We start from the raw sequence: 14021 nt of genomic DNA on the forward strand, positions 1-14021 counted from the left end.
GTACCTAAGGGGATAATGTTGTCTTGTTCATTCTTTATCCATATATCCTGTGATTGTCGCTTCTTAAAGTATTCATCTCATGTTTGAATGTTCTACCATTGAATAATGCTTCTTTATACTGTTTGTGTTTGATATGCTTTTTTACCATATACATCTTAATGCCTTGAACTTTTCTTATCTCCTCATTATCAAACTTCTTTATATAATACATCTCAGGTCCAACATACTCTGCAATAGGAGTTCCAGCACATCCATCCTTCTTCATACCTGAAACCTTTTTATTTACTGCACTGTGCAATGGGTTATCTTTTGGGTAATACGAGGCTCGTGTCGTACATACCTTTTTTTATGTCTAATCTTTATACACATCCTCGCATCTATCACCGTATTGCTTCTTAAGTTCATTGTAATAAAAGTCATACATTAAGTGTTGTTGAATTTTATATTACTCTTCCGCATATGTAATGCTGCTAAGTCATTATCAAATATCTTACTTCTGTTAAAAGCTGGACAAGCTGTAAGTTTCTAAAGTCTTTCTCAGATCTTTAGATATGACTAATTTAACATCAACATGCTTCCTTTGATTCTCCATAGCTTTACCAAACACATGAGCTTGTATAGGATCTTTTCGAAATCACTAGTAGCAATCTTTCTTAAATCTGTGTTCTGCCTTATATAGGCCTCCATCCAAGGGCTTTGATTAAACTTAAGAACTCTGTATTTTCTTTAGTTTCATGCCTTATGATAGATATAACTGGAGATATCTACAGTGGACTAAATATTTAGTCTTATCCATCAAGTTGGCACGGGTTTTTCTACATTTTCTTACATTGCGAGCATAGCCTATAGCTCAGCCACTAACAACGGCTGAATGATACGCTGCGTTTACCAACATTTTACGGTCTGTAACTGGAGTAGTCATGCTTAATAACATAACATGAGTGTTTAACTCTAATTGAACCTCGTCCAATTTTTGAACTGGTGGTGTTTTCTCTTCGCCAGTCTTAATAAACCATACCGCTGCTATAACAACAACTCCTAGTGCATAGGCAGCCCAAGTTTTAATCCGATGTGTATTGTGTTCATTATTTGAATTGTGTAGTTGTTTTGTCTTCCTGGCTGAAGCCCCCCTTTTACCCGTTGCTACTTTTTGAGGGTTCTTAGTCACTCTCACAACTTCCGCGTTCACTTGTGGCATTTCCGCATTCACTTGTGGCGTTTCCGCATTCTCTTGTCGGATTTCCGCCTCCATAATTATTAGGTGGGCACATAAACTGAACCAAATTAAAAACTTCACAATCCTAAAATTGATCATTGTGGACCCTTATTGTGTATTTAAACAGTAATGGCCACGTATTGTCTTCAGATAACACCCGTTTTTGTGCAGGTGAATCGATCAAAATCATGTGCACAGCACTATAGTGGCAAAAGCGTTTTTTCACGTGCAACTGGTCACGTGGCCATGACACCGCACGTGTTTTCAGCCATACTTGTTAGCAGTCATTAAAAAAACACAAGAAAACAAAAGTCTTTACGGCCATTTGTCATGCCACGCCTTTCAAATCTGCAACGTGAATGTGCCATCGGCATGTTGCAGATGGGAACGTCCGTAGCTGAAGTCGCAAGGACGATGGGTTGTAGTCGACGGACTGTTTATGATTTACAGACGCGTCTACAGCAAACGGGTACCACCGCTGATCGCCCTCGGCCAGGTCGACCACGTTTGACGTCACATGCAGAGGATCGTCAGATTGTCTTATGTCACCTCCGTGACCCATTTTTGATGGCTACATCAACCAGAAATGAACTGTTTAGGGGTAGACTGAGTCGCAAACTGTTCGAAACCGTCAGAGAACTGCTCACCTTCAAGCACGACGGCCATACTGCGGGCCGATTCTGACTCAATTACACAGGCGTCAACGTCAATTGAGGGCACAGCGACACTTACGATGGACTCAGAGGATTGGAATCAAGTCGTCTTCGGTGATTAATCCCGATTTAATCTTCAATTTGCTGATGGTAGGGCGAGGGTGTGGAGGCGCCGTCATGAACGTAACGCCCAGTGTTGTGTACAAGTTGACAGATTTCGAGGCGGAAGTGTCATAGTGTGGGGTGCTTACTGTGGCAATGCACGTTCCAGGCTTCTTGTCATCCGTGGCAACCTCAACGCTGCTGCTTACCGCGACCAGGTACTGCCACCAGAACTCCTGCCTTTTATGGCAGCACATGGGCCCGGTTTGATCTTCTAACACGACAATGCCAGACTCCACACAGCAATTTTGACAAGGAATTTCCTTCAGAATGCGGGAGTCAACGTCATGGACTGGCCGTCAAGGTCTCCCGACCTCAATCCCATCGAACACGTCCGGGATGCTCTTGGCAGAAGTCTGCGCACTCTCCAGAACCAACCCCAAATTTGCAAGATCTTGGCACCATTTTGCAGCAACAATGGCGTTGTCTTCCCAATCATGTGTTCACAATCATCACAAGATCCATGAGGAGGCGTTGTGTGGCAGTTGTCAACGCACATGGTGGCCATACACGCTACTGAACTTGTGTGCCATCAGATTCTCGTGCTTGGGACTTATGATTTAAACTGTTGATGTTATTACCGAATACCGTAGGTGCTTGGAACAAATTATGGTTACCACCGTTAATTAAAATCCTTCTTTGGACATTAATGATTAAAGATTACCTTCTCTGATACATTTGTCCGTTGTATATCTTATATGGGATTACTTTTAAAATACAATACTTAGCCATTATTATAGTGGCGGTAAATGGTGCTAAGAACATTCCGTATCTATGGTAAAATTTACCATACTTACAGCTTACTGCGCTTAAAGCATGTTCAACAAATTGTTTTTTCTCGAGAGATTCGCATAAGTACAGGCGATTTTCAGAGGGGATGGGAAGAAATGTTCAAGCTACAGCTTTTTTTTTTGTACCATAGCCGAAACTATTGTTTTTAGTCATGGTAGCTCCGCGTCTAGACTTGTTATGCGCGTATAGTTTTTTAATTTCTTCAACAGTCATGTTATCAGTTTTTTCAGTAGTATAATCCTCCCCCCCCCCCCCAGGTATTTGGAGCATTTCCCACCAGCTACCTAAGCCGCAAGTATTTCTCTATGTTTCTTTAGATTTATCTACTGTAGGTTCTGGCTCATCTTGGAGCAGTTCGAGAAGTTCGTCACATTCCATCTTTTTAATGTAATACACTAGGGGATATTTAAGTCTAATATAATGAAATATTAAATATCCAATACACCCCAAAATAATGAACTGTTGCAAAAGAATGAGGACCAACCACATTATTACATAAGTGGTTGCTGGTGTTCAATTTACCGCATTTTGCTATATTTTGCTAACATTTGCTGAAATTTGCTAAGCCGTCGCTAAAATCTGCTAAGCAGTTGCTAAATTTTGCTAATGAATTGCATAAGCAGCTGGTTGGTCAGTTTTCATACGAGTATTGAGTGCTTAGTTTCTGCTAACAGTTTTCTGACTTTATCTCGCTCGAGCTTGGTAGAAATAACATAATTTTCGCGTAGACATTCCTCAAATGAATCTCGGTCCTAGCAATGAAACAGGGCAACCCATCTTGGTTGCTCCCTGAGATCTTTAAGGACAGAGTTATATTTTTGAGTAAGTGCCCAAACACTATGCTCCATATGTAAGTTTTTGTAAGTTCTTTACTCGCACTACAGTTATCTATTATGAAAAGCGTTGATTTGTCTTTGCATTTTTCATGGCATACTCGTAAACAGTCTTGTGAACGATCACCTGGATCAGCTTTGTGCACCTCGGGATCCTTCATTACCTAATCTCTTGAGAGGTATGTTTTATTAACGTTTATGGTCAGGCACTAGAAACATGCCTGTGTGTGTCTAGTGACGACTGGAGAGTTTTATTCTTGATATTGCTTTAAAACGTCTGCCCAAGGCAGACATAGACATCATTAAAAAGAAAAAAAATGTTCCTGAATTTGAAATCACAAAAAATGATACTTTAAACTGAAGTAACCTCAGAAAATATTAATTTCCGTGAACGTCCCTCAATATTTTTCAAATTTCAAGACCCACAAAGATTTCATTCTCCTATATATACTGAACCGCAAAAGAAACGTCACCATGGATAGATATATGAGAAACCGTATTTGTCCAAACACAGTAAACATACTTTGAGACATATCAAAAAGATGTAACTTGGCAAAACTGATCATCAAGGTTGAAATTAAAGTGTCAAATGTTCTTAAAGTAAAACACAACACTAGTCTCTGAGAAATTGGCATCACAAGTCCGTATCTTGTATGTCCTCCATGTGCATTGATGACTGCCGTGCCTCGTCGATTCATGGAAAGATTGAGGCGGTTGATGAAGGCCATAGGCACTTGAGCCCACAATCTGAGGAACGCCTGACACAGTTCATATCTTTGCAGTTGTCGGCCTTGGTCGGACGTCATTCAGCCGTCTTTGAATCTCGTCCCACAGGTGCTCAATGGGATTTAAATCGGGACTGAGGGCATGCCACTGCATGGTTCTGATGCCATTCTGCTGGAGGAAGACTCTTGTTGCTTTCGCAGTGTGGGCACGGGCGTTATCATTCTGAAACTCGGGGTTGCGGCGACGTGCCAAATGAGGTATGGCATGTGGTCTCAAGACTTGATCAATGTACCGAGCTGCTGTGACACCATTGTCTCTCCATAGACCGATGTTCTGGAAGACCACAGGGCCGACCCTCTGTGCAAGACCAATTCCACCCCACACCATGATGCTCGGTCCACCCCACGAGTCCCTCTCAACAACCCCAGCATCCGAATAATGTTTCCCACAGCGTCGCCAGACTCTTTCTCTCTCTCTGCTATCTGGTGTTGAGATACAGTAACGGCTCTCGTCTGAGAATAGGACTTTTCTCCAATGCTGGTGGCGCCAATGCTGGTGCTGCGTTGTCCACTGAAGACAGTCCCGGTGATGACGTGGTATCAGAATGGGTCCTCAGTGTAGCCTGTGACAGTGGAGGTGTCTGCTTGTCAATCGTCGACGCGCGTTGTCCGCACTAATGTGTCGCTGGTGTGTCCCCATGGTCTATTGAGCAGTTTCCGCAGCAGTAACAAAGCGATTTTAAAGATAATCTCGCACAATCTGACGATCCTGACGTTGTGTGGTTTTCCACTACGTGGTCGGTCATCTGTAGTGTTGGTGGTCTGGTACCGTTGCTGGAGCCTGTGTATGGTCCTTACATGGACTTGAAATGCATTGGCTACTTGCCGGGCGGTTTGTCCAGTTTGCAATCGTCCAAGGGCTTGGTGTCGCTGATTTCTTGTCAATCTTGGCATGTGGTAGCATTTCAATAACGAATGAATGTTATCCAATCTGGGTGGAATTCTATAGGGCAAAAAATGGGGGAACGCATGTGCATTTCACGTGCATCGGGTTACCATGGCCGTTGCCGTGATGCATTTGGGCGATCGGTTTTATTGTCATCTGCTTTGTTTTTTTTATCATCAAATTTCATTTTTCCGGACAAGGTAATGTTAAATTTTAGAAACTTTGACAAAACTTACCCAGGTACTTAAATGACAACTTTTCATGCAATCTTACTTGGGATGACGCTTCTTTTGCGGTTCAGTATAGTTGTTCATTTATAAGAACGTGTTGCAGATTGTGGACCTGGCAGCTCATTATGTAAAATCCACTACTTATGAAGGCAGGGCGGGACAACTTAAGAATGGCCAGGAGTCCGAACTTGACCACACAGAAGGAAGCGAGCTACAAAAACATGTTTTATATCACTGGAAAGCTCTCGAGGAGACGAATCCAAATAATGTGTGTCCCAGTGGGTTCACATGTTCACAAGCTCAAAAATTGGCTCAGAAAATGCATTACTGCAGAAATTTCTGGCCGAATTTTTTTTTTCTGCAGAAATTTCTGGCAGTATTTTTTTTTTCTACAGAAATTTCTGGCCGAATTTTTTTTTTTCTACAGAAATTTCTGGCCGAATTTTTTTCTGCAGTAATATTTAGCAGAATTATTTTAATTCAGGAGAAATAATATTCAATCATTGGATAGTTTAACCTGGAGTTGCTTCAAATGACCTTTTTCCTCAAAACAAACATTTTTAGTTTACATGATTACAAGCAATAAAATAAAACTAATTTCGTGAGATATTTCAAAAAATTATTTATTCACATGCTATATTACAAGTCAATTCCTTGGGAGACTTTGCACTTTTCATTCTCATGAATGAGTCGTATTTTCTTGGGTGAGGTGATTTTTTCAGAGATGGGTCCTGTCACAAAAGAAAATAGATGTATAGATGAGTGGATCCATATTGTCTAATATAATGGATAATGGCAGCCTATACGCAGCTAGAGTTTAACTTTACAATAGAGCCTGCGGAATAAAATGTATTATGAATGTAAATAGTGTGCTTTACTTACGTTTTCTTCTCAACATACTTGAAATGAATTCTTTTTTTCGTCTGGTCATTGAAAGCTATGTGCACATATTCTGAAAAGATATGAAAAAAACATTAAAATGCTTTTCATTTCAGTAATTAACACATTCCACAAGCTTTAGGCACATGAACAAAGTAAGATAAGTGAGGTGAGTTGAAATTGGGTTGAATGTCGCGTCCAAGATAATTGCACTTATATAGCATGTGCGTGCGTGCGTGTGAGTGTGTGTGTGCGTGCGTGCTTGTACTAGTCGTCTGCATCTTCCGTTTTGTATAGGTCACTCCATCAGTTGTCAGTGACTGCATACTTGTGTAGGGGGCACTCAATGTTCACACTGTCATGAAGCTGAAATTATATAAGGATGAGTATACTGCGAAAATTAAATTGGATTAATTCGTTAAAAGAGACTTATGTATCATGTTTGGGAGAGGCATTCAGATAAGCAAAATTTGCTTGTTTGCCAATCCCTCCACTTTATGGAAATAAATATGTTTATATCAAGAGACTTCTAAACCATAACCGAACTCAAAACTAACCCCATGTGTCGTAAATGGGTGCTCTAAGGTAAAAGGATGGTAAACACGTGTTTCATTGGCAAGGGGTACTCAACCCTTATGATCGGAAAGGGGGTCCAAGGACAAAGGAGAGACCAGACCTACTATCCAGAGGGGCCAGCCTGGTACAAGACTTAGTGTAAAGCTAGCCTAGTCTATGTCATCAGCAGCTGGTCACTGCGGCGGAATGTGGTTTTGGCGTTGCTGTTCAAGTTCGAATTTCCGATAGGCCTGTCTCCACTAAAAAAAAATAGATAAATTTTCGGACAGCATAATCTGGTGTCAGATCTTAAAAAAGTTCCTAACGACTGTGAAACCATGGTAAGAAGTATTATTATTATTGAAGCAACCTTCCCAAATGTGTGTGCTGCATAAGCCCGAGTGGTTCCCCTTGAATTTCCAAAATATGAATCGACAGACGAACCGAAAATTAGTTCGCTTGACATATCCAGTTGGGGGTTATTCTTTTTTAGTTTGGTGGGAAAATGATATGAAACACTGGGGTCTGACTGACTGATATAGGAGATTTAACGTGCGCTTTCCGACTGTAGCGTATTTCGCACACGGGCCTGGCCGGACCATTTATTGTATTCCGAATAGGGTGAAAGTGATGTGTGCAACCCAAGAGGGGGCTTTTAGGGGTTGCTTATATTGAAGTTTTGGAATTTTAAATTTGGTATAAATGCCGAGGTGGGTGGAGGAGGGAACTAAGGGAGCCGGGTGAGGTGGGTGTTTGTATGTTTATTGGATTTTGGATTGGTAGATTAATTAGTTTTTAGATGCGCTTAATTAGGTCTGTTTTGATTAGGAATACGCCTTGGGCCTTGAAGTTTTCTAGTTTATTTTAAGGGTTTAGTATTTCATCTAGAGTAGGAACCTTATTTAGATTGAGGGTGGTTTGTAGAGTGTGGTTCTGTGTGTTTGGTAGTGGGTGCAGTGGATGAGTGCGTGTTCTGTGGTTTCGGGTTGTTTGCAGTGGGGGCAGTTTCCTGTGGTGTGTCTTTTAAGTTTTTTTAGGTGGTTATTTAGGTTCGTGTGTCCTGTTTCGAGTTTTGTAATAAATCTGTCAATTTTTTTAGAGAGGTGTAGGATTTTAGGTTTGGCTAGTGGTTTTCTGAGCACTTTTTTGATTTGGCTATTTGAGTTTTGATATTGATTATGCCATTTTTTGGTTATTTTTTGTTTGTTTACACTTTTAATTTCTGATTTTGAGATGGGTAGGTTTAGGCTTATTACTGGTATTTTGAGAGATAATTTAGCTGCTTTATCGGCGCTTTCGTTGCCGTAAATTCCTACGTGGGCGGGGATCCACAAGATGGTTATTTGTTTGCCTGCCTTTTTTAGGTCGTCGGAGCTTTTAAGTATTTGGTTTATTAATTTAGGTCGTTTTTTTGGTATTTTTGTTTTGGAGGGCTTTTAGTCCACTAAGTGAGTCGGTGAGAGTTTGGATTTTATTGTTGTTTTTAGATTGGGGCTGCCCAAGGACTAAATATATCATACAATTATTGAAATACCCGTATACATTGTGATTGTCGAGTGACCCTGTGAACAACCAACACCCTCCTTTAACACCACCCCCCCCCCCCCCCAAAGTAGCACGCTTAAGGTTTTCAATATATTCGATGACATACTACTTAGATGCGAACTGTTTAATTGACAGCTGTTAATTGGTAACGGTCAAGCCTCAGTGAATTTGCATTGGGAGTGTGTGTGTGAGGGGGCGTCTGAAATAAAGGTGGATTCAGTCGGAATAAAGATAAGATAATGATCTCATAAATTTTATTGAAGGCTTTGAAAGTTTAGGATCGGCGAGACCGTAACACAGAGTAATTAACAAAACGATCACGTGATCGTGGCGCTGATAGACAATACCCACCGACCACGTGCGCGAGACAATGTATCACCGTATGAAGTGACAATACCCGAGGATATTTAATTGCCAAGTTGGCAGGAAGTCTGGCGGCACGGCACGTAAAAATATGCGTCGTTTGGGTATTCTAAATTGTCTCAGCACCAGCTTTGATTGGGCAGTAAGAGAAGATGATATATATGTTTATTTTAGGAAAACATTAATACAACAATTTGTTATATTAATAAACATTGGGTCTATAAAGTTATTTTTATCTAAATATTTCTAACGTTATAAATAATAGAAAACTCGCATGTAAATTATCAAAATACTGCATGGATTGGTATTTTGTAATTTTCCGTGTTTTCACTGATCACCATAGGCAAATTCATGGTCACATAGCTACACTACAAGTGTCGCCATACAGCTACAATAAGTTGCCTTATGTACATGTAGACAGTATACAAGTCGCAATAACACCATAGGGGATGGAGATATCTCCTTTTCAGATTAGATTGTTTGCGTATTTTTTTATCAAAAGTGGTAGAAATAAATACACTAAAATTAGACTCTTACAAAACGCGTTTCGCATGGCAGCAGAGCCAAACATTCACTGTTTGGAGTACAGGTTGTTATTTGGTTGTTGTTATATGAAATAACCGTGTTACCAAAATTCCACGTTTTAGGGTCGGCGTTTCCAGAAATAAAACAATAAATATTTTGACGTCTTACCTGTATCGTAACTGCAAGACGGTAACCAGACGCTGTAACTCTGCTGACTGCACGTGGTTCGGGATCTTTGCTGTGGCTGAAATAAAGAGTGCTATGTTTTACAGAAAGATACCACGTTGCTTGTGCCATTGTGCAAAGACATGGTGCGTAGGTACGATTCTGAATATACACGAATATATACAAGTCACATGACAAAGAAGGTATTTACATGAAAGATATTTCAAATCTCGATGTTAGAGACCTTGAGAAATGTAGATTTAACTGAATCCAATCCGATTTAGTGTTACTATCATTCATTACAAATGGATAATACGATATTGCATTATAGAGAGGGTAATTATAGCTACCTGAAGGAGCAACCATATGTCCACTCTTTGAAGTTGCAGCCAAACCGGACGCGTTATTGTAACTCGCAAGAACACTGTGTACACAGCTTCTTTCTAAATTTGGAGAAGCGTAAGTGTGGTGAAAGAACAATATGAATGTAAGTCAGGCATGAAGTTGCACGGAGGAACCAACGTGAGACTTTATAATCACATGGTTGTTCATATATGTTGTTCAATGCGTGATAGGTATTACCGCTTAAAAGGTGGTTTTGTATTTATAATAAAAACTGATCGTTTACATTTAACATAGAATATAAAAATAGTTTTGTCTGGGTAGCAACATAACTGTTGCATAGGGTATGTTGTTTAATGATAATACTATATGAAAATTCCTCGAGCCAGCTGACTTACACTATGGATAGTGTACAAGACAACAGTTATAGAACATCACGTGATAAGGTTGATGGAAATGGCAAAATATTTATTTACAATATATGTGTTTCCAGGGGAAGAGCCTGTTACAAAGTCTGTGTCTAAAAAAAAGTAAACTCGCTCCTTGTCGGACAAAACTGAATGTAATTAAGTTAACTACCTATGTACATTATCAGTGGAGTACTTGAATTAATATCAAATTGTAACCCGAGATGCTGGTGCCACACCTTATTACGTGACCACCCAGTGAGGCGTGAACACTCAGGGGCATGATATACACCCTTGTGTTTGATTTGATATACCAATCAGCCGTGGACGCCCGACCATAAAAATGGTATATATAGATTTAACCCTAATAAGGTATCGTTAAATATCGTTAAATCGTCGAGAACGTTCTGTCAGACGATCAAACGATAACTATTCAACCAGTCGGTAAATCACATCGAAAACCCAAGTTCTGGTCGCAGTGAGAAGCTCTGGATGCCTTGAGGAGGGTTCACCAGCTCTGCTTCAACAACGTTGACATGGGTAAGGCATTTTATTCTATTTTTGTACACCAAACACTGTATATATCTTGAAGAACCTTCTGTTTGGATCATGGTTTCTTTATGAACATATGTTGGATCGTAAAGACGTGTAAGTTTCCCTAAGACCGAGAATGGGTGTTTGATTGTAAAGATGTGTAAGTTTCCCTAAGACCGAAAACGGGTGTTGGATCGTGAAGCGAGAGTCACCAGAGCGTGAGGCACGGTAACGGTATAACGAGACAGCGTGGCACTATAGCGCGGTAATTGAGCGGATGGTAGAGCTCGGGCTGCGCCCGGTAAACTGCATTGTTGCCGAATAATTATAAGATTTAATGGGTCATTATTGTGTAATTGGTATCCAAGCACAACATGTCTTTTTGTGATATTTCCTTTCCAGTTTCCAGTGAATTCTATGCTTGTCTTAAGAGGCGACTAACAGTATCGCGTGGTCAGGCTCGCTGACTTGCATTGATGCTCATGATATGAATCTCTGAAATGTCTGGTCCAGATTCGATTAATTACAGACCGCTGTCATATAGGTGGAATATTGCTGAATGCGGCAGTAAACAACAAACCAAACCAAAACATATATTACTGTCTACATATCCTATTGGTAGGGAGTTATGTAGATTCTTATTTCGAAACCAGTGGAGCTTAGTATCCACAGTGCACATATATGGGTTACGTTATTGTAGTTTGTCCAATTTTATTAGTAAAGGATGTAATGGGATTTGTTTTGTAATGGGATCGTGCCATGTATGTCAAGACATTTGTTTGTACATTATATTTGTAACACACGTTTAGAAGGATAGAAATTTATCTTTGTCTTAGCTAAATGCTTGGTACGGGCCTGTTGAATAAATTCAATGTTTGTCTGGTAGGCTTGTCTAATTTTGGAGGAATTGTGGATATTTGAGAATGGAAATTGGCAATTGTTATGTTTGTATGACTATCCAATTACATTAAAGTTGCAATTTATGTATTGTTCAAATATTTATTTGACATTTCCAGGACCAGTAAAGCTGCAAGACTTTGTCGGCCAGTCAAAAGTGGACGCTGCAATCCAAGGTATCACTTTTAGTGCTATCATGAAGATAGTTATCAATGAAATTATTGGTATATGACTCCACATACAATATCATGTATAGCATATTTATTCCTTGAGGCTATACTATACAATTCAAAGTAAATGCTGAAGTCACATGTGGTTAATATTTTTATAATTTATGTAAATTGTTTTAAACCACATTAGAATTGTTTTGAAGCAAGTATTTCATGTCCAGTTGCTCATCCTAAGTATAAAAGAATCTGCACACAATGTTGAAACTTTTTAAATGCACAAGATTGATTTTTCTCTCAATATTCTCAATACTCAAATCAGTATTCTGTAAAAATAAACAAGTTTTGTACAATTTGATTTGTTTTCATAGTGATAATACTGATGTAAATACTATTTTCAGGTGAAACTTTCTTTCTCATGGTGGGGAACACGCATGAAGATGTGGATCAACCGTTTAGTGTATTTGCAAGGGAACTTAGACAGAAGCCTGCAACAAACCGCGATGCCCTCCTTCAAGATTGGGGACATCCGGACACCCACCACCAAGCTATCAGACTTCAAGCCCTTCATGCCTGCCCCAAGGGAAGCGACAACCCTCCCAACTAAAGTTCAAGAGGCAATAGAGAAGAACAATGAAAAACTGCAAAAAAATCAAAGGTAATTTCAATAAATATTGCATTTCTTTTGAAATATGTATTGTGATGTGTAATATTAGGGTTAGTCAGCGTTACTTAGAATATGTGTAATGTGGGCAGAGAAACAACCCAACTTCATGAGGTTACTATTTTTGCTTTTATTGTATAGATGCACTGTGATTTTAATTATGTTCTCATATTCTTTACATTTTTTTCTTTACCTCCAGATCACTCTGACAAAGCACCGAAGACAAGCGTCAGTATCAGAACAATAAAGAAGGAGCAGCAAGTTTTGCTGAAATGAACATATTTTTTGTCTAAGCTATGTGGCTGAGATATTGCCGAGGATTGCATTGCAGGAGTTTTGTACTTTGTATGTTTTTGTTTCTTAGTAAAGCTGTGTATTTAGAGTTGTATATATATATACATATATAAGATGAGATGTGCACAATGAAATTTATGAAACAATATATGCAGTTATATTGTAAAATCTTGGTTGTGTTCTATTTTTTTCCATGTCTAACCTACTTTCAGAGTACCGTTTATCACATGTAGGTTGTTTCTTTGAATTCCAACTGGGGATTATATATTTGGTTGGCCCCATGGAATAATTATGAAATTTATTTTTTGAGAATCACATTCACCTTTAATGTTGTACACTTCAAAGTCGTCATTGAAGATGGTCACTGAAATTCTCATAATAATTTAGATAATTATAGGGTAAGCTCAAGGTTCAATGATTTGCATCTGTCTAGTATACAAAGGTATGAGGCCAACATGTTGTTCCATTGTTTAATTCGAGTGACGTCAACTTTTCTTGATAAATTTGGTAAATATAATACCAAGATAAATATCTTCAATTGCTGAATTCAATTTAAACTTTCCAAAGATTGATGGTTGAAATTACTGCAGAAAAAAATTCTGCCAGAAATTTCTGTAGAAAAAAAAAATACTGCCAGAAATTTCTGAGAATCACATTCACCTTTAATGTTGTACACTTCAAAGTCGTCAAAAGGCCATTGAAGATGGTCAAGGTATGAGGCCAACATGTTGTTCCATTGTTTAATTCGAGTGACGTCAACTTTTCTTGATAAATTTGGTAAATATAATACCAAGATAGATATCTTCAATTGCTGAATTTAATTTAAACTTTCCAAAGATTGTAATCATGTGAACTAAAAATGTTTGTTTTGAGGAAAAAGGTCATTTGAAGCAACTCCAGGTTAAACTATCCAATGATTGAATCTTATTTCTCCTGAATTAAAATAATTCTGCTAAATATTACTGCAGAAAAAAATTCGGCCAGAAATTTCTGTAGAAAAAAAAAATTCGGCCAGAAATGTCTGTAGAAAAAAAAAATACTGCCAGAAATTTCTGCAGAAAAAAAAAATTCGGCCAGAAATTTCTGCAGTAATGCATTTTCTGAGCCAATTTTTGAGCTTGTGAACA

The 14021-nt window shown here is 39.0% G+C and overlaps 2 long non-coding RNA genes across 5 annotated transcripts; one reads left to right on the forward strand and one right to left on the reverse strand.

Moving 5' to 3' along the window:
- Nucleotides 1-6146: 6146 nt before the first annotated feature.
- LOC124120127 lies at nt 6147-10701 on the reverse strand. Of its 2 annotated transcripts, XR_007220384.1 has the most exons (4): nt 9940-10701; nt 9593-9668; nt 6440-6509; nt 6147-6288 (listed from the first exon to the last, which is right to left on the reverse strand). It is a non-coding gene; the product is annotated as an uncharacterized LOC124120127 (long non-coding RNA). The 2 variants fall into 2 exon arrangements; XR_007220385.1 differs by lacking the exon at nt 9940-10701 and having other exon boundaries at nt 6161-6288; nt 9593-9724.
- Nucleotides 10702-10716: 15 nt separating this feature from the next.
- On the forward strand, nt 10717-13723 carry LOC125378608. Of its 3 annotated transcripts, none has more exons than XR_007220387.1 (4): nt 10717-10878; nt 11889-11945; nt 12338-12594; nt 12800-13513. It is a non-coding gene; the product is annotated as an uncharacterized LOC125378608 (long non-coding RNA). The 3 variants fall into 3 exon arrangements; XR_007220388.1 differs by lacking the exon at nt 10717-10878 and adding an exon at nt 13607-13723 and having other exon boundaries at nt 11416-11945; nt 12800-13336; XR_007220386.1 differs by lacking the exon at nt 10717-10878 and having other exon boundaries at nt 11418-11945.
- The last annotated feature ends 298 nt before the right edge of the window (nt 13724-14021 follow it).

Source organism: Haliotis rufescens, unplaced genomic scaffold (genome assembly GCF_023055435.1).
Source record: "Haliotis rufescens isolate VD_foot unplaced genomic scaffold, xgHalRufe1.0.p SCAF_13, whole genome shotgun sequence".
Classification (NCBI taxonomy): Eukaryota; Metazoa; Mollusca; class Gastropoda; order Lepetellida; family Haliotidae; genus Haliotis; species Haliotis rufescens.